The following is an 18625-nucleotide window of genomic DNA, read 5'->3' on the forward strand; positions in this document are numbered from 1 at the left end:
ATTTTTGTTTGTGCCTCAATGTATTTTTGTGCTGGTGTTAGCTGCTCAGGGCAATGTGCCACTGCCATCCAGTGCCACAGTGCAAGTGCTCCCTATGGTAAAATGTATTATGTGAATTGACTTCCATGTTTGGCTTATTTGGTTTACTATCAGTCCCTAGTAGAGTGCACCAGGGGTGCCAAGGGCTTGTATTTCCAAATGCTGCTAGTGGGCTTGCAGCACTGGTTGTGCCACCCACAGAAGCAGCGGGGTAAAATGTGTCTAAGGTCTGCCATTGCAGAACCTGCATGTAGTCTGGTACTGTCATGCTGACTGGGCAAGTGTCCCCACTTGCCAGTCCCTAAACCTTCCCTTACCTTCATATTAGTCACCCCTATGGTAGGCCCTAGGGCAGGGTGCATTGTAAGGATAAGGTAAGACATGCCCTGAGGTGTGTGGCATGTCCTAATAGTGAATTACAGCCATTTTTGTTTTTCACTATTGAAGGCTATCTGCTCTCCATAGGCCAGAATGGGCTGCTAGATTATAACACTCTATAATCCTAGCAGGCTCAGGAAGCATGGTAGAAATTCGTGTTTAGTAAGCCTGAACTCAGAATAATAAAATACATCTTTTAGTAAAGGTTATTTTAATATCCTGTGTTTGCAAATGCTACTTTTAGAAAGTTAGCATTTGCTTGCTTAACCATTTCAGTCCGCCTCTGGAGGGGAGGGCTATCTTCTTTGTGTGTAGCTTGAGTGACAGGGCTGGGAAGTTCCAGGAGACAGGCTGGGGCTGCCAGGTGGTGAATAGAAAGATTACACCAGGATGGGTGGGAGGAGTGCACGTTGACTCTGAATAGGACAGTGCTCTGCCTCCACAATGCTGGCTCCACCCCCTGGGGAGCGTCTGATGTATCTGCCCTACCTGCTGAAAGAAGAAGCCAGAGTCTCAACAACAAAGTGCTCCTCACTGAAAGGAACTGGAGTGGGATTATGCAAAGGCCCCCCTGGCCTGTAAAGACAAAAGAAACTGAGTATAAATGTAGGAGCCCTGCTCCTAAGAAATCAGATCCTGATTGAACCACGAAGGAACTCTGCCTGACTAGAAGGATCTGGAAGAAGCTGAAGGAGGAGTAACTTTCCCTGACCTGGGGGATTGGCCTGCAGTTGGTGCCTTGCTGAGAAAGGAGAGGAAAAGACTGAAAGAGACTTTGTACTTTGTTTTTCAACAATCTCCAAGGGCTTGGAAGAAGAGCTTGCCCCCTGAACTGAGTCCCAGGACCATTGGACTCATCTGCCTTCAAAAACTGAGTTGCCTGGACAATTCTTGCTTCTTTCCCGCTGGATTTGGCCCCAGTACGCCTCGTACTACATCCACCGCGAAGCCGTGTCTTTGCCGCCCGGCACCGTGTGTCTACGCTGAACCAAAAGCGTTAGTACGCACCGTATCCCTCCCGACTGCATTGCACCTCACCTTCCCCGCCGATTCGAGACGTACATCCCTGGCTGCCGAACCCTGTACGCCGGACTCAAGCTTCGCTGTGCCGCAGGTACGGTCAGTACGCTGCCAACGTACTGCACCGTGCCGTATTCAGAGCCGAGAAGCCGCAGTACGCTGATCCTCCCCGTACGCTGTACGGCGCCGAGAAGTGTCGCCGCCGATCCGCACCGAAGGTACGGCCCGAACGCCGACGCCACGGACTCTGCAAGCTGATCCGGCTCATCCGCCCGTGCCCCTGAAGGTCCCGTACCAACGCCGCGTTCCGACGCCGCGACCGGACCAGACCGAGTATGCTGCCAAACTACAACCCGGACCCATCAACTTGTCCCGCACTGTCCGTCGCGGACCCCACGAACTTAAGGTACTTTGTTCAGTTCGCACCGCCGTGTGCCCGTCTCGGACCCCGGAGTCTGCACCGATTGTTTGACTCGTACTTTCAGAATTGAGTAAAAGAAGCCTATTTTTGCATTTTAAGCCATTTTGCAAGAACATTGAACTTTGAAATAATACTGTGGTCATTTCTAAGCGTTATTCTGGTCTTGTGCTAAGCCTTATATAAAGAGAACTATTTTTGATATAACCTTGACTGGTGTCCATTTGTGGTGTGTCATTGCATTACTGTATGTGTTCACAAATGCTTAACCTATAGCGCCCTGAGAATAGTCTTGACTGCTTGCGCCACACTACCTGAAGGGTGAGCAGGGGTTATTTGAAAGGGTGATCCCCTTATCCTGACTTAGAATTGAGAGTCCCTGCTTGTCACAAGTGCATACCTGTGCCAACTAGAGACCCCCATTTCTAACAGTTGGTAATATCTGCTACTTTATCATTAGAATCTGAAGAATGTATTTCTTTTAGGCAAATAGCTGTGTGCTCAATGGATTTGGCTATTTTAATTGCCTCTTGAAGGTCAGGTTATTTTTCTAACAACTTTCTCTGAATTTCTTTAATTGTACAACGTACTAATTGGTCTCTGATTAATGAGTCATTAAGTTCATGGAATTCACAGTTTACTGAGACCTCTGAGAGTTGCTATGTAAGTAGAAACACTTTCTTGCTTGCTTTGAGAGCGACTGAAAAACTTGTGTCTTTCTAATACTATGTTTACTTTGTCCCCAAAATGAATGCGTAGTTTTATCAAGGAAGTGTTGTAAGTATCCTCATAATCTTCCTCATCTGTGTTCACCTCAGGTTCTGGTAATGATTCAAATATTTTCCTTCCATTAGGACCCAAATTGTGTAATAGTATGTGCTGTTTCCTAAAGGCACTACATTTTTCTCCTCCAATTGCTATGAGGTATGATTCGAAAATGTTCTCCCATTCTTCCCATGGGATGCTGGGTTCTCCAAACTCATTCAAGAATGGTGCAGGTTGGGACATGCTTGCAGCAGCCATCATAGTAAAAGTGGTAGCTATAAGTGCCCCATGGTTTGCATATCACTGAGGAAGAAATATAGATTTGCAAAATGACTATTATTAAAATTTCTATAGGCACCAGAAATTGTGCGTGTCACTGAAAACTATGCACGCAGAGGAGTAAAAACTTAACCAGTAAAGTCTTACAGATGGTGACACAATTTATGCTGGATAGTTGAGTGGTTTAAGGTGTGCGCATCACTGAGTGTAATGCGCTGAATGGTTGACACCATTAACCCCAAAAGATGTTCTTAAGTGTGCTTATCACCGTAGCTTAACACGCTGTATCCAGAGAACTGATATTTCCAGGTGTGCGTGTCACCATAGTTTGACATGCCGTAATTAGATAAACTGATGCTTCCGGGTGTGCGTGTCACCGTGGTTGGCATACTGAATGGAAATAGGTGATCTAATGCATCAGGTATGCCCATCACCGAGTGTAATGCGCTGAAAGGAGACACAAAATCATATATGATTCTTAAGGTGTGCGTGTCACCGCAGATTGACACGCTGTGGAGTGCGTTTCTCCGTGTAAGGATTTATTGACAAAATAACAACCCTCACTACGAATGTCAAAGCAGTAGAATAGGAGTGCAAGGGGAAATGGTTCAGCAACCCAATAAATAAAATAACATTGACGAAAGAAATCCTAAACGGAACGCGGTACTGTTCCTTCAGCGTTCCAGTGTTTGGGCATTGGGAGACAACGTAGATTCCGCCCCCACAGCTAAGATTGGGTTAAAATTAGTCCCGCCTAGGAATGCGGAACTGCCAATATGTAAATCCATGTCTACAAGGAAGGAAGGGCGGTGGATGAGGCGTCGAGGGTGGTGCGCAAAGAAAACACCTCAGCGCTTCTCAGAGTTCGAAAACACCTCAGCGTTTCCGAGAGTCCGCCTTAGAATGTTCAGGTGTCCAGTGTTCTGCGTAGGAAATCCTTCAGCGCCCTTTTTCCCCAGAGTGGATGAAAACACCTCAGCGCTACCGAGAGGCCGCCTCAGCGCATCTTAGAGTTCATCTTGGAATGTTGAAGTGTCATGTGTTTTTCGTTAGAAACACTTCAGCGCCCTTTGAGAGCCCCCAAACAAATCAAGAGATGTGCTCGGAGTAAATGCACAGCACCTCTAAAAGTTTGCCTATAAATGGTTAAGCGTTAACGTAATTGTCCTCGTAAAGAATTACGGACTGCCTCTGTAGCGTTACAGCAAGATGAGGCTGGTTGTTATAAAGAACATATGGGAAGGTCCTTCACAGTTCGTAAGCTGTGGCAGTAGAGCATTAAGTTTAAACTGTCCTGACCAAGGGTTACGGACTGCCCTTGTAGCGTTAAAACCAAGAAGAGACGGGTTGTCATGTAGAACACATGAGGAGATTATTCATGGTTCATTTGTTGCGGCAGAAAACCAACGAAGAAAGGAGGCAAAGCGAAGGATCTATCAATATAGTAGATGTTCTCACACTGCCTCAATATAAGTCTTTGTTGAAGAAAACGCTGACAGTCCCCCACAATACATAGAGTCACCTCGCCAGAATATCTTCAAAGGCGGTCTCGCTTACAGCTGAGATGAAGCAGGTATTCAAAGTCTTCATAGGGTGCCAGACAGGAAAAACAGACCTTGATGAAGAACTGGTGGAGTAGCATACGAAAAGGGGAGGAGCGGTTACATCTGTCACCTTACACAGATCGTCGCCAGTGATAAAAAGACCAAAATTCTTCAGGTAAGACCTTCTCTTTATTTTCAGACTCCTCTCTCCACCAACAACTCAGCAACTCAATACCTGAACATTCTAAGGTAGCCTACAGTGGAACAGAGGCAGATACCATAGTGGAATAACAGGGGTGAACATGGAGGAGCATACTATTACATGTTAATTACAGAATTGAAGTAGTGTTTCCCAAGGGTGAGTGAAAATACACATTGTAACACATTCCACCCATCATCTGTTCTTTTTGCTTGATTTTTCTGTGGCTGCTAGTAGCGCAGTTTTGGTGCTACTACCAGGCCTGAACCCTGTTTGTGTTGACTGTAAATTAGCGTGTGTCTCTAGAAGCGAGGGCAAATGTTTCTGGACATATTTTTTTAGAGCTTTGCTAGCCCCTGGGTAGAGGAAGATTGGTTTATAATTCTGCACTCTTAGGGGGGTCTGCAGAGGGTTTTTTCAGTAGGTGTCTGACCATTGCATGTTGCCATGCAGAGGAGACACTCCCAATTTCCAGGGAGTGATTAAAAATATCCTTCAAACTGAACAGGACTATATCACCCCTTTTCAGAGTATGTCATGGGGGGCTGAGTTGAGCAGGGAACCTGATTTGATTGATTTAAGGATCTCCTCAATGGCCTCTTTGCTAATAGCTGGGAAAGCTAGTAGTTTGTCTTTACCTGGACTTGCTGCAACAGAAGTTTTGTTGCAAATAGCACCTCTTGGTATGGAGAGAACAATGCTGTTTACTTTTCCCAAAAAGAAGTTGGCCAACATATTGCAGCCCTCCTCTGAGGGAGCAGGGCAGTTTGACACTTAACTGTTTTAATAAGACTGTTAACTAGCTTAAATAACACTTTGGATGAGTTAGGGGCAGTTTTTATGTTGGCGCTAAAATAAGAGACTGTTCTGTTATTGCATACTGCCATTTTTTATGGCTTTCTTGTACAATGCCTTACTAGGCCCATCGTACATTTTCTTCCATGCCCTTTCTAGCTTTTTTGCTTCTTTTTTTAGTTCAGCAAGTACAGATGAGAACCATGGGGTGTGTCCAGCAGAGCTACTGAGCCTATGCGGTTACAGAGGGACCAGAACTTCTAAGGAGTCAAGAAACAAGCCCACAAACTCTCTATATCTTTCTGCAATATCCCTGTGGTATGCTGCTCTTATTCCTATGCATTTCCTCCTTTGTATTCTTTGCCCTGCTGCTCAGCTGAGGTGTGTGATGTCTTACAGTGTTTACATGTGCCTTGTTGAGTGAATGTGAGTTGGAGTGTGTGGGCTGAGCACCTATTTAACTCTTAACTGTTTTAACGAGACTGTTCACAAGCTTAAATAACTCTGGATGAGTTAGGGGCATTTTTTTTTATGTTGGCGCTAAAGCAAGAGACTCTTCTGATATTGCATTCTGGCATTTATTTATGGCTTTCTTGTACAATGCCTTACTAGGCCCATCGTACGTTTTCTTCCATGCCCTTTCTAGCTTTTGTGCTCCCTTTTTTAGTTCAGCAAGTACAGATGATAACCGTTGGGTATGTCCGGCAGAGGTACTGGGCCTGTGCAGTTACAGTGGGACCAGAACTTCTAAGGAGTCACAAAGCCAGCCCTTAGACTTTCTATATCTTTCGGCAATATCCCTATTGTATCCTGCTCTTATTTCTATGCATTTCCTCCTTTGTATTATTTGCCCTGCTGCTTAGCCAGAGGTGTGTGATGTCATACAATGTCTACATCTGCCTGCTTGAGTGAATGTGAGCTGGAGTGTGTGGGCTGAGCACCTGTTGGAGTGGTAAGGTTTAAAATACTTGCAGCCAGCTCACTATGCCAGGATTGATGGAAAAGTATTCCAATTTTTGAATGGAAAAAGCGAGTCTGCATTCCTCTCAAAGAGGAATCCTTGACAAATAAACTGGTCTGTCCTATACAGGCAGAATTACAAGAAGTGGCAATCTGATTATTTTTTTTAAACTCAGTCACCGTGCAGTCAAGTTCTAAAGGGGTATTAATGGTGCATCTTTGGCAGAAATATTTGCAAAGAGCAATCAAAAGCCAGATGTGTGAAAATCACAGCGAGAACAGGCAATAATGGCTGCAAGAGAGGCAAGGAATACAGAGCAATAAGAGCAGGATACCACAGTCCCCTTCCACTATAGGGGCAGAATTAGCTAAAGAAATGTCCCACCTTGCTGTGTCAAGTTATGACCAGCAGCGACTATACATGGGTGGAAGGAGATGATTACATTTGTCCTCAGTGCAGTGTAGGTAGAAGGGCACTACGTGGTGATCTGACCAGTATATTGTAATGGGGCATCGGTGGTCATGTCCACCAAATGGCCTAATCTGTGAGGGGGGTGATTAACAAGATAAATCATAAGGATGGCGGCCAGATCCTGAAGTACATTTTTAGCATTTTGTAGTGGGCTGGCACCACATGTTCAAGTGATGAAGTAGACGTAGCCGAGATGATTTTATGTAGTTTATTAAGTTCATAAGTAGAAGTTACAGCAAGATAGAACAGGCCCCACCAGGAGCAGCCTCCTAGATGCACAGCCCATCTTCCAACTGACACAATCACACACCAGGCACCCAAGCATTCCACTCATGTCACTCACACCAACATTCTACATGGAACACTCACACTGGCTGAGCAGCTAAGTACAGGATGAAAGGGAACATATTAACATGAACTGAGGACACTACACATCCTCTCCCTTTTACACTGAAAATGAATACGACCCAAACTAAAACAAAGACAACTATACACAGAAATGTACAAAAAATGTAAATAGTCAATAAACCCTGGGATGAATGGTAAAACCACACCACGAGAGGGAATATAGACAAGCAAAGAAGGAAAGAAGGATAAAAGGATATAAACACACACTAACAACATCCTCCTCCTTTAATAGTGAACAAAGAAAAGTTAAATAGCTTAAAAAGAACTCACATAACAAGTGAGCAAAAATCACGTGAAAAGAGTAAAGGGAGAAACGTACTCCAAGACTCCACACAATGGATGGACGACACCCAAAAAGATAAATTACTCCTCAGCAAAGGAGACTGTGGCCCAAACGCCACCCCTCATGTAAGGGACACTGACCCCAAACAGAAGTAGTGTAACAGGCAGTGTTGCATGGGACTGACACCCAAGTGAAGCATAAAACGTTACATGGGACTGGCACCCAAGTGAAGCATAGAACGTTACATGGGACTGACACCCAAGAACTTGTGCAGCAAAAACAACACAGTGTGACACATGCACACATAACATCAAGGTGAAGCACAGGGTGACTTACACACACACATGACGACGTAAATGAGGTTAAACGTGTAAATGGGACTGACACCCAAAACACACATCCAAAGGAAAGGATGTACATCAAACCCAAGAAGTGTAAGGTATGACGTATAAAGAAATATATGTCGAACATGGTACGAGAGCCAATGACTTGGAAATTGGGCTAAAACCCATACCAAAAGTAAGGAAGGTAGACACTCCTTAAACAATGACAAAAACGTTGAGAAGGGACATGGGACTGTAACCCACTCCCATCCCAATTTTCGGGATAAAAACATCTGAATCGTGAAAGAGCGTGAAAAAGAGACATGGGACTAACACCCACTCCCATCCCTTAAGCAGGGATACAATATCTGAAACAAGGGGACGTGGGTCTAAAACCCACTCCCATCCCATAAATAGGGATAAGTACATCTGAAACAAGAACATGCGTGAAGAAGGAAAATTAGACTAAGACCCACTCCCATGCCAACAAAACATAAACGTGTGGAATGCCATTCAAAAATGCTGACATGTAGCAATAACAAATCACACTGTAAACCCATAAATGTCTTTTTCCTGTGAAAGAAAACATTTTTGCGTTAAATTTTGTAAAACTACACAACAAACTTGAATTTCAAAAATGACAATGGTGTGCCTGTCACCGCGATAATAAGGAACAGGCGTTCAACAATTCCAAGAGACTTGCCACCAGAAAGTACCTCGCAGACTTGCCACCAGAAAGTACCTCGCAGGCTTGCCACCAGAAAGTACTTCGCAGACTTGCCACCAGAAAGTACCTTGCAGAAAATACAGTGCCCACTGGAGACCGGAAGGACAAAGTACTTGGCAGCAGATAAATGTACTAGGCAGCAGAAGAAGTACTTTGCAGCAGTTTACATGGCTGTTTTAACTCACCACATGATTCCCTGAAGTGTTCATGCCCAACCAACTCAAAACACATTAAATACGAAGAAACCTGAAAGTCTACTCCACTACAGATGACGGTTGGGCTCAGGACGATCCTCACATTTCGACGCTGGTACTGGCTTCAAAAGCCTTATTTATCACAAACAACGTGGTTGGCAAAGCAGACTTGAAAAAGCAATAGATTTGTGTATGCATGAGTAAGACAATCCTAAGATGGCGGCACGCTGTCACGCTGGTGCCCGATGGCTCACCGTGAATGTGTGCGCCTCACGATGTAGGACAAAGAAACGCCTTCATGAAACAGGAATGGCAGGCACAGAGGCACGTCACAGACGATCAGGAATGGCAGGCACAGAGGCACGTCACAGACGAAGATACTCAGAGGTGCAAGAGGTAAGAGCGCGCATAGGCAAAGACACGCACCTCATTTTTAAATCTAAGCATGGCGGTTGAACTGCCCATAGTCAAAGTGCCTTCCCAGTGCAAATTAATTAAAATGAATACTCATAAAAAGTCCCTCATTAGCCTGCGTAGATGAGTAACCTTCAGATATACACCTGTAAAGATTTGAATAATATTCACCCGGCAGAATGAAGTTGTAGGCTTCTTTTCCAATGTCTATGAAAACGTTCTTGTGTGCGGCATATTAAAATCCATAATGCACATTGTGATGACCTCAGCATTTTCCTTGTGACGCGAAGCTGTAGAGAGTGGCAGACCAGGGCTGACAGGGAGGCACACTGAGTAGAAAGCACACTACAGCTCCCACTTTTAATAAAATCGTGTCTTCTTTAAATGCCATCTCTTTTAAAACATAAGAACTTCACTCGCACTAGAAACATCAACTTAGACAGTAATAGGTTACCTTGCTTCTTCAGACACTAAGTCTGCTTCCTGTGGCACAGCTGACGTTTGTTGCCCTGTAGATGTTTGTTGTGGCACAGGATCTTCTGAAAGATGTAGGTAACCTTTCTTAATGTATTCAAAGATGTTTACGATGCCGTGATCAAGACACAGCACGCCTTGGCTGGTCTGTCCGGTGTAGTGGACACTGGTGGGGCTGCAAGGCATGCTTGAACAGGTACTTTTCGCTTTGTTACTTGATTCTTGTTGCTCTTCATCGCTACATGTAGTAGGTACTTTCCTTCGCATAGTCTTGCTGTGCTCCACATCTTAGTTGGCATCAGACTACCTTTAGTGCGTGAGATGAGCTCCAGATCGTCGCCAAAAATGTAGTGTGCTGGCCCCATATGTTCAAGTGATGAAGTAGACATAGCCGAGATGATTTTATGTAGTTTATTAAGTCCATAAGTAGAAGTTACAGCAAGATAGAACAAGCCCCACCAGGAGCAGCCTCCTAGCTGCTCAGCCCATCTTCCAACTGACACAGTCACACACCAGGCTCCCAAGCATTCCACTCATGTCACTCACATCAACATTCTACATGGAACACTCACACTGGCTGAGCAGCTAGGTACAGGATGAAAGGGAACATATTAACATGAACTGAGGATACTACACATTGTCACTGCTGTCTCTGTCAATATGCATATTTAGATCTCCTTGTAGCCTGAAGTTAGCCTTCTGAAGGCTGAGTTCTGCCACTATATAAGGTAGCACTTGGATGAATTGAGTGGGATACATCTATAATCCTGCAAAGGTGAAGATGGCCAATGGTTCCAGGGAGAAAAACAGGCTTTCACTCCCAGGAAAGCCCATAGGTGTAGATTTTCCTTTTAGCTTGTCCCTAAAGATAATGGCTACCCCCATCTCTTTTCTTCACAATTGCACCTTTCAATTGTGTAACTGTGGTGTTCCCACTTCTCTTTCTTGTTCTTATGAGCTTATGTCATTATAGAATCTTATGCATGTAACAAAGAATGTTAAGCATGTAATGGTTGTGACATGTAGAACAAGTGGTAACCAGGACAGAGTGTCAGTTTATGCCTCTGCCTGCCAGCTGATGGATGAGATCTTCTTTCTATTGAATAAATCTACAATAACTGCCTTCCTGTGTCCAGTCTTTCATTTCTGGAATGCTTCACTAGCGTAGTCGGCAGGACTCAGAAGAAGATCCTAACCCAAAGAGTTGGTGGGAGATAACCTGTGTTTTTTTTTAAAGAGTTATCCTCAAACTGTGACTTGAATTAACTATTTAAAGATTTATCAAAGCGCGCTTGGGTGTTAAAGAAAATAAAACCCTGCTCTGCTGCTATACTCAAGATTCATTTTGATGGATTATTGGCTCGGAATATTGATGGAGTATTGGTTCAGGATTGTTAATTTCAAGTTTTTAAGCGTCGTGGGAATTTCAATTTAAGCCTGGGATTGGGAGCATCGCCACATGTTTTCTCCTCGCATTTACTGTAAGGTTTGGGAGATTTTGTTGTCGTTGCGGGCTCATCCTGTCAGACGTTTACCAATAGATAACATTTTGAATTAGCATTGGTTCGTTTGGCTTGAACCGAGTTACGCATTCAGAATTTAAAATTAAACTTGTTTGTGCCCCGCGACTTTTAGAATGTGAAACTTACTTGGTTCTCATCTCGCTCCTTCATTCCACGTCTTTATCTTCTGTGGAAAGACTCATCGCCATCTGGGCTACGTCACACGTCTGTACGTAACGTGTGCATAGCAGCCATTTTGGATCTGTTCTTTATTGTTTGACGTTGCTTGGTGACTGATTGCTTCAATGTAGCGTCTCCTGGCAACGTTGGAGACACTGCGTGTTACTTCTGTGACACGCACACTAGCTTTGCATTTAAATGCTGCTTGTGAACTGCTTGCTTCTCTGTGGCTTTTCCTGGAACGTCAAAGACGCTGCGTGTTGCTTCAGTGACGCGCACACTAGTTTTGCAATTAAAGACTTCCAGCCTCATGCATCAACCCAAAATCCAGTCGGTAAAATACCGATTCGCTAATAGCTCCCGGTATTAAGTTAAAAATACCCAATCCCAATGCATCAACCCAAAAGCAGAAATCGCTATTTAAGGAATCCTTAAATAGCGATTCTTTAAATAGGGATTCCTTAAATACCGATTCCTTAAATAGGGATTCCTTAAATACCGATTCCTTAAATAGCGATTGCATTTAAGGAATCCCAAAGTGAGATTCCTTAAATGCAATGCATCAAAGTTAAAAAATTAGCGATTTCGCTAATAGGGGGAGCAAATTACCATGAAGATAAACTGCATGGTAATTTGCAAAAACTTTGAAAAATGCACTTTTGTGCATTTTTCAAAGTTTCATGTTGCGCACACACATGCCCTTAGAGCATGTGTGTGTGCAACATATGTGCACATATCATTTTCAGGGGTGCTATAGGGTGTCATTTTGACACCCTTGCACCCTTGAAATTGCATGAGCAATTAGCGAGAACCTACTGGTACTCGCTATTTGCTCATGCAATCTCCGATTCATTCCTATGGGCCTGGAGGCCCATAGGAATGATTGGGACGGCATTCCTTAATTGCTACTCGCTATTTGCTAGTAGCAATTAAGGAAAGTTAAGGAATCGCTATTTGAATAGCGATTCCTACATGCATAGCCTTTTGCTATTCCTTATTAGCGAATCCTTATTTTTCGCTAATAAGGAATCGCAAATGCTAATGTTGATGCATATGCCCCTTCATCTTTATTCAGTTATGCGCACTCTGTTTTTCATTAAGGAATTCGTGCTCATTCAGTGATGCGCACAAGTAATTCATTTTACTCTAATCTTGGTAATGGTTTCAGGCAACGTTCAAGACTCTGCACGCTATTTCAGTGACGTGCACACTATCTTTATATTATAAAGTCATCGTGTTCCAGTGATGATTTAGCTGTTATTTTTGAGTCATTAAATATTATTTACGTGATGCGCTCACTATAAAGGATATATTTATCCACTGTTTAGTTTATATTGCATGTTACTCAGTGATGCGCACACTGTGATTTCTTGTACATTACAAGTTTCTTCAAAACGTTATTGTTGACAGTTATTTGGTTACAAGCTACATGTTTCTTTATTTCATCAGAGACATGCTGATCATTTCTTGAATGTTTGATATAAACTACAATACTTTGTTATTTCTGTCCACTCTGTTATTGTAATAATTTGTACAAGGTTTACAACATGCAAAATGTAACTGCTACTCCTTTCTTCTTATCAAGTCCAGGAGTTCCTCCTATACAATGGAAAAAATGGAAAGTGGTATTTGAAAGGTATGCTAGAGTCTGTGGTCCCTCTCTCAGTGCAGAGAGGAAATCTTCTTTGCTTCTTCATTGTCTAGGATCAGAGGGGCAAGATGTTTTTGATCATTTACCTGATCTCTCTCCAGTGGAGGCTAGGTATCTTAATGATAGGTATCTTAATGATTATGAAATCTGTATAAAGAAACTTGATAAACACTATTTGCCTAAGGTGAGCAGTATCCTGGAAAGGTACCAATTTGCAAATAGGATGCAAGGAGAGGAAGAAACTGTTGAGGGGTCTGTGACACTTTTAAGAAAGCTCGCCTCTTCGTGCAAGTTTGATAATTTGTCTGATGAACACATTTGTGATCAGTTCATGTTTGGATGCAATATGAAGATGATTAGAGAAGAACTTTGATTATGTGATAAACCTACTCTTGATGAGATTCTCACTGTAGCTAAAAGAATTGAACACTCTTTGAAATGTGTTGCAGTGATAAAAAAGGACAGTGAGAAGGATTCTATGGTTTACATGGTTAAAAACAAAAACCAGAAAGCAGTTGGAAAAGGTATAAATAGTACTTCTGTTGATAGAGAAGAATTTTTTTTTTTTTTTTTTTTTTTTTTTTTGAAAACCTTTATTGACAGTTCAATCACGAACAGGTATGGGCCTACAACCCCCCGGGGCCGGCCGCTAAGCAATCAGAGCAAAAACAGGCAAATGTAAACACAGGCAGCACTTCGGGGAGGAGAATCGTAATGCTAATAGTGTGAACAGCGTAGGTAGGGCACCAGGAGAAAAAGGTTTTCATTTTATGATAAAACAAGGCAGAAGGATCAGGTGCCAGACAATTTTCAAACAGCAATTACAGTTATGCAGGGTAATAGACAGAAACGATTTACAGCAATCTGTTAGGTCAATGGCGCAAACACAAGAACATCAGGATGGGGAAGAATATCGTAAGCAGTGGCGCCTGCAGTCCCCCGCCAGAACTCCCGGAAAGCACCCCGGAATTTGTGGTACACATGAAGCGGCAGCGAGTCATAGCAAAGGAAGTGTATCACGCTGATCCCAGAAAAAGAAAAACAGAAAGAAATAGAGAAGAAAAAGGAGGCCATGGAAAAGGAGAAAAAAAGACTAAAGAATCCCCTCCCCCAACCCCCCACCCTGCACCTCTGCAGATGAGTACGCCCCCCCCCCCCAGCAGTGTGCCTGTCGCCCTGGAACCAGACCCGAAATATAGGAGAATAGGGAAAAAGAAGTAGGAAAAGAACCCCACCAGACGGGGGGGTAGAGAGGGTATTAATAAACTGGAGGAGGGCCTTCAAAACATACCCCCGGCTTCTCCCTCCCGCACGGCAAGTTTCCCCCAAGGTGAACAATAAACAGCACAAAATCGATCTTCTCAAAGAAAGATGGGGAGCATTATGCACCTATTATGCTGTTAGCTATGCCAGGAGAGCACGCAACCCCTAAGCCCGCCCGTCCACTAGATGACCACCCCTGAAGGATCAGCCTTATCCCTGACCACTCTTTGGAATTCTGCCCATGCCTACCCCTTGACCCAGCACCATATCCGATGTTCCGAGGTAGAGGATTGTCCAAAAACGTCCGAGAAGCGACGCATACAGGTGGGATGGAAGTCTCTGAGCATCAACACAGTCCGCAGCGTGGAGAAACAGGCTTCCCAGTGCTGCCCCAGGATATGCACTGCACTCAAGGTCCAGGAAGGCAGAAGCAGCCAAAGCAGACAATAGTTGCTGGAATTGTCCTTGGGTCGCAGGAGGGCACGTACGGGACGAGGCTACCACATCCCACTCAGGGCCAGCGCCTCCGGGACAGATCAGGCCCTCAACTGGACGAACACACTGTAGCATACTGGCCGGAGTGTCCAGCTGTGCACTAACCTCAGGGGTGGCCGCCAAAGTTTCCTCCTGTGCGCAGTGTGAGTAGTCCCTGTGTACGTGCGGACAGGCGGGTCGCCATTGCTCCAACGCCGACGCCACACCGTCGAGCTTACTCCCCAAGACCCCGACACCATGGATCAAGGAGGAGTGAAGAGCACCAAGGGCCTCGAGGAGGTCGCCGTACCCCAGCACAGCTCTCTGGTATCGCGCCGCCACACTCCCAAAAGTCGCACTTTCACAAACCCTCTGCGACCCAGCGGACAGGATGGTAGGCTTCATCGCAACAAGATGGCTGCCAAGTATGCCCGACCCTCACCGGGGCCGGGACCCCGGGACAAGCGTCTCGATGTCCACGTCGCCGGCGACCTGGTTCCGGGGGCAGGCAAAGACTATCCGTTGCGTGGTCACGGGCAACAGTCGTCCCCACCACGGACCGGCTCCCGTAGAAATCCGGGGGCGGCCCGCAATGATCCGGGCAGGATACGGGCGACGGCCGGGCAGCTCACTATCAAAGGCAGGGTCAGCCACCGGAGGATCTGAGAGCTGCACCCCCGGGCATGCACCCGGTCCGTTACGCTTGACAATAGAAACGACCACGACGAAATGTAGGCCGAGTTTGGCACCGCTCCGGTGGACCGACTCCACCCAGTCACAACAGACCGCTGTTGTTGACCTGCCACCCGGCCACGGCGTCCACTCGAGGTCCCGGCCCCGGGGCCGCACAGGCCGCAAAGTTCAGATGCTCATTTCTCCGGCGGTACCGCAGCCAGAAACCTCGGAGTCACTCAGTCGGGGGCCACTCTCCTTCAGAAACACGACCGCGTAGCACAGGGTGAGGATCTCGTGCAGGATATCCGTGCGGGATGCGGAGGTTCACGGAGCCGGGAGTCTACGCTGCCGTCCCGGTCGCCATCTTGGCTCCTCCCAGGATAGAGAAGAATTTAAAGGAAAACTAGTGGAGCAAAGATGCTACAGATGTGGTAAGCTGGGTCATCTTGCAAATGACAAGAAATGCCCAGCATTGAACCAAACCTGTACTAGATGCAAAAGAAAAGGTCACTCTTCTACTACGTGCAAAAGCAAACCAATTCCAAGAGTTAAAAAAGTGGAAGTTTATGGGGGATTTGTGAGATCTTTATGCACCTTAGGATCTCACGAATCCCCCAGGCCGACCCATAGTCTCCGGCTGTGGTTCGGTTTTGGAACTTTTATGTAAATACATTGATGTATTCATCAAAGAGTTGGCTCTTCATACTCGGAGTTATGTACAAGATAGTGGTGATATCATCTACCAATTAGAACAAATGCAATTTGACCCACAAAAGAGTTATTAGTGTGTTTGGACATTGAGTCCTTATACACTAAAATACCGCAATTGGAAGGCATGGAAGTCATTAGACATGCTTTGGAGACTCGACCTGACCCAGTGACAGTACTAAGAGATTTTAACATTGAGTTACTCACAATTTCCCTTACTCTGAATTATTTTGAGTTTGATGGGTCCTTATATTTGCAAATCAAGGGTACATCAATGGGGGCTTCTTATGCCCCCAATTTTGCTGTCTTGTATGTCGATAACTTCGAACAGACATACATTTACAATCAGGCTAACAATCCCTACTTTCTGAACGTGCACCATTGGCGCCGATATATTGATGACTTTTTTTTATTTGGACCGGTGATACTACCACTTTGAATGATTCTCTAAATTGATTTAACACATGTTCTCCAGATCTCAATTCCACTTCTCAAGCCAGCAGTGAGAGTGCTGACTTTTTAGACCTGACTATTATTCCTAAAGACAGGATGTTGGCTACTAAGCTCTATACAAAACCAACGGCACGCAATACTCTTTTGGAATATACCAGCCATCATCCTAGGAGCCTAAAAGATGGCCTCCCTTTTGGTCAGTTCTTACGTATCTGCAGGAACTGCCAATTTCGAGAGGACTATTTTCTAGATGCAGATATACTTGCTAAAAAATTAGAACATCGTGGTTATCCAAAGCGATTGATCAAACGGTCGTTAAAGCGGGCTTTGTATAACCACCGTGAGTTTTTGTTGACCCCCCGTGTTCCAAAGACATCTGAACGTGTACCCTGTGTCACCACCTTTGGTACGAAAAGCAATCAAATCACAAAGATCATCAAACGCCATTGGCCACTGGTGCAGGCAATTGGGATTACTAAAGAACTGCCCCTTTTCTCTTTTAGACAGGGAAAAATATACGTGATCACTTGGTCCGTGCTCCTTTACCTGCCAATAGTTCACCTGATTTGACTACCCTATGGGGCCTTAAGAAGATCTTAGACCACTTCCGATGTTGAAATTGCCTTATGTGTGATTCTAATATGAATACAAAACAGTTTATACATGGCAATATAAAATATGACTTACGTGACCATACCAATTGTAACTCTCAGAAATGTGGTATACGTCATTTGGTGCCCTTGCAACCTCATTTATGTGGGACAGACCACACAATGCAGCAAGAGTTGTCTCTCCCAACATAAAAGCCGAATTAGTTGCAGAAATGAACATGCACCTCTGGTGTCCTTTTTTTGGAACATAACCACGCACCTTCTGATTTAAGATGGTAAGTGATTGAATTGGTAAAAACTCCATGTAGGGGTGGAGATAATGTGAATCTGCTAAATCAAACGGAATGTTGTTGGATGTTCCGCTGTGATAGTATCAACAAGGGGCTCAACAGTTTGGAAGAATGTATGGATGTACTATTCAGTTAAATTGTTGGGTAACCGTAGACCAGAATTCGCCCCTTGATAAAGTGAAATCCTTTTGCTATCTATGCTGTTTCAAACTGTTTCATATACATGAGATCAAAGCAAGCATAGGCTTTCTATTGTAATGATATTTCTCATTTAACGAGGGTCTGTATTCATGACCATATATCATAATATGTCTGTGGTGTGGTTATGTTCTTGATCCATTACAGGTTTTCAGTTTTGAGTTTCTATAACCTGTATCATGATTTCTCACACCAGTTAGACACTTTTGTCAACTTCATTATATTGAAATGATTTGCTGAAATGTTTAAGGTTCTGTGTTAAAAATAAGCTTGATTTTGGCTGTTGGTCACAGGTTTTATCCTTATGAGCCGTTTTTTAGTAGTTCGGTATAACATTGAATGTTCTGAAAAGTACATGTAGGTGTTACAATGAATTGTATCAGATAATGTAATTATGTTGTTTACCAATTTTTTAACTCACACTGTACAAATTGATATCTGTAGATATAATTGCTAATAATGATGTTATTCCTGAAATGGGAGCATGAATAACACTATTGAACAATTTATGAGTTTTTGTTTAAGGTCTTTTTCTTTTGTGTAACTCTCTAGTCTTTGGGTAATGGGATTCTTTTCTTCACATTCTTCTGAAATTTCTACAATTCCAAGATGGCTGCGGTTCCTTTGGCCTGTCTATAATTGGAGAAGTTAATCTGTTTATAAATACACGTATGATCATTGTTTTACAGGCCCAAATGATAGGGTTCGTGTATTATACTTTATGTAGTAGATTAAAACTCGTGATTGCCCCTCTATTTAATCTAGCTAAAAGGCTTGTTCCTTTTCACGAGACGAGTCCACTTTTTACTTCCATGAACGGCACGTTATAACATCTACGTGCCGCTGTTCCATTTCCTGTACTGGCCGCGACTTCGTTTTGAGCCGACATGCCAACCTGACACAGTGGATCTAAAGTTATTACTGAAGT

This window comes from Triturus cristatus, chromosome 5_2, assembly GCF_964204655.1.
Source record: "Triturus cristatus chromosome 5_2, aTriCri1.1, whole genome shotgun sequence".
Lineage (NCBI taxonomy): Eukaryota > Metazoa > Chordata > Amphibia > Caudata > Salamandridae > Triturus > Triturus cristatus.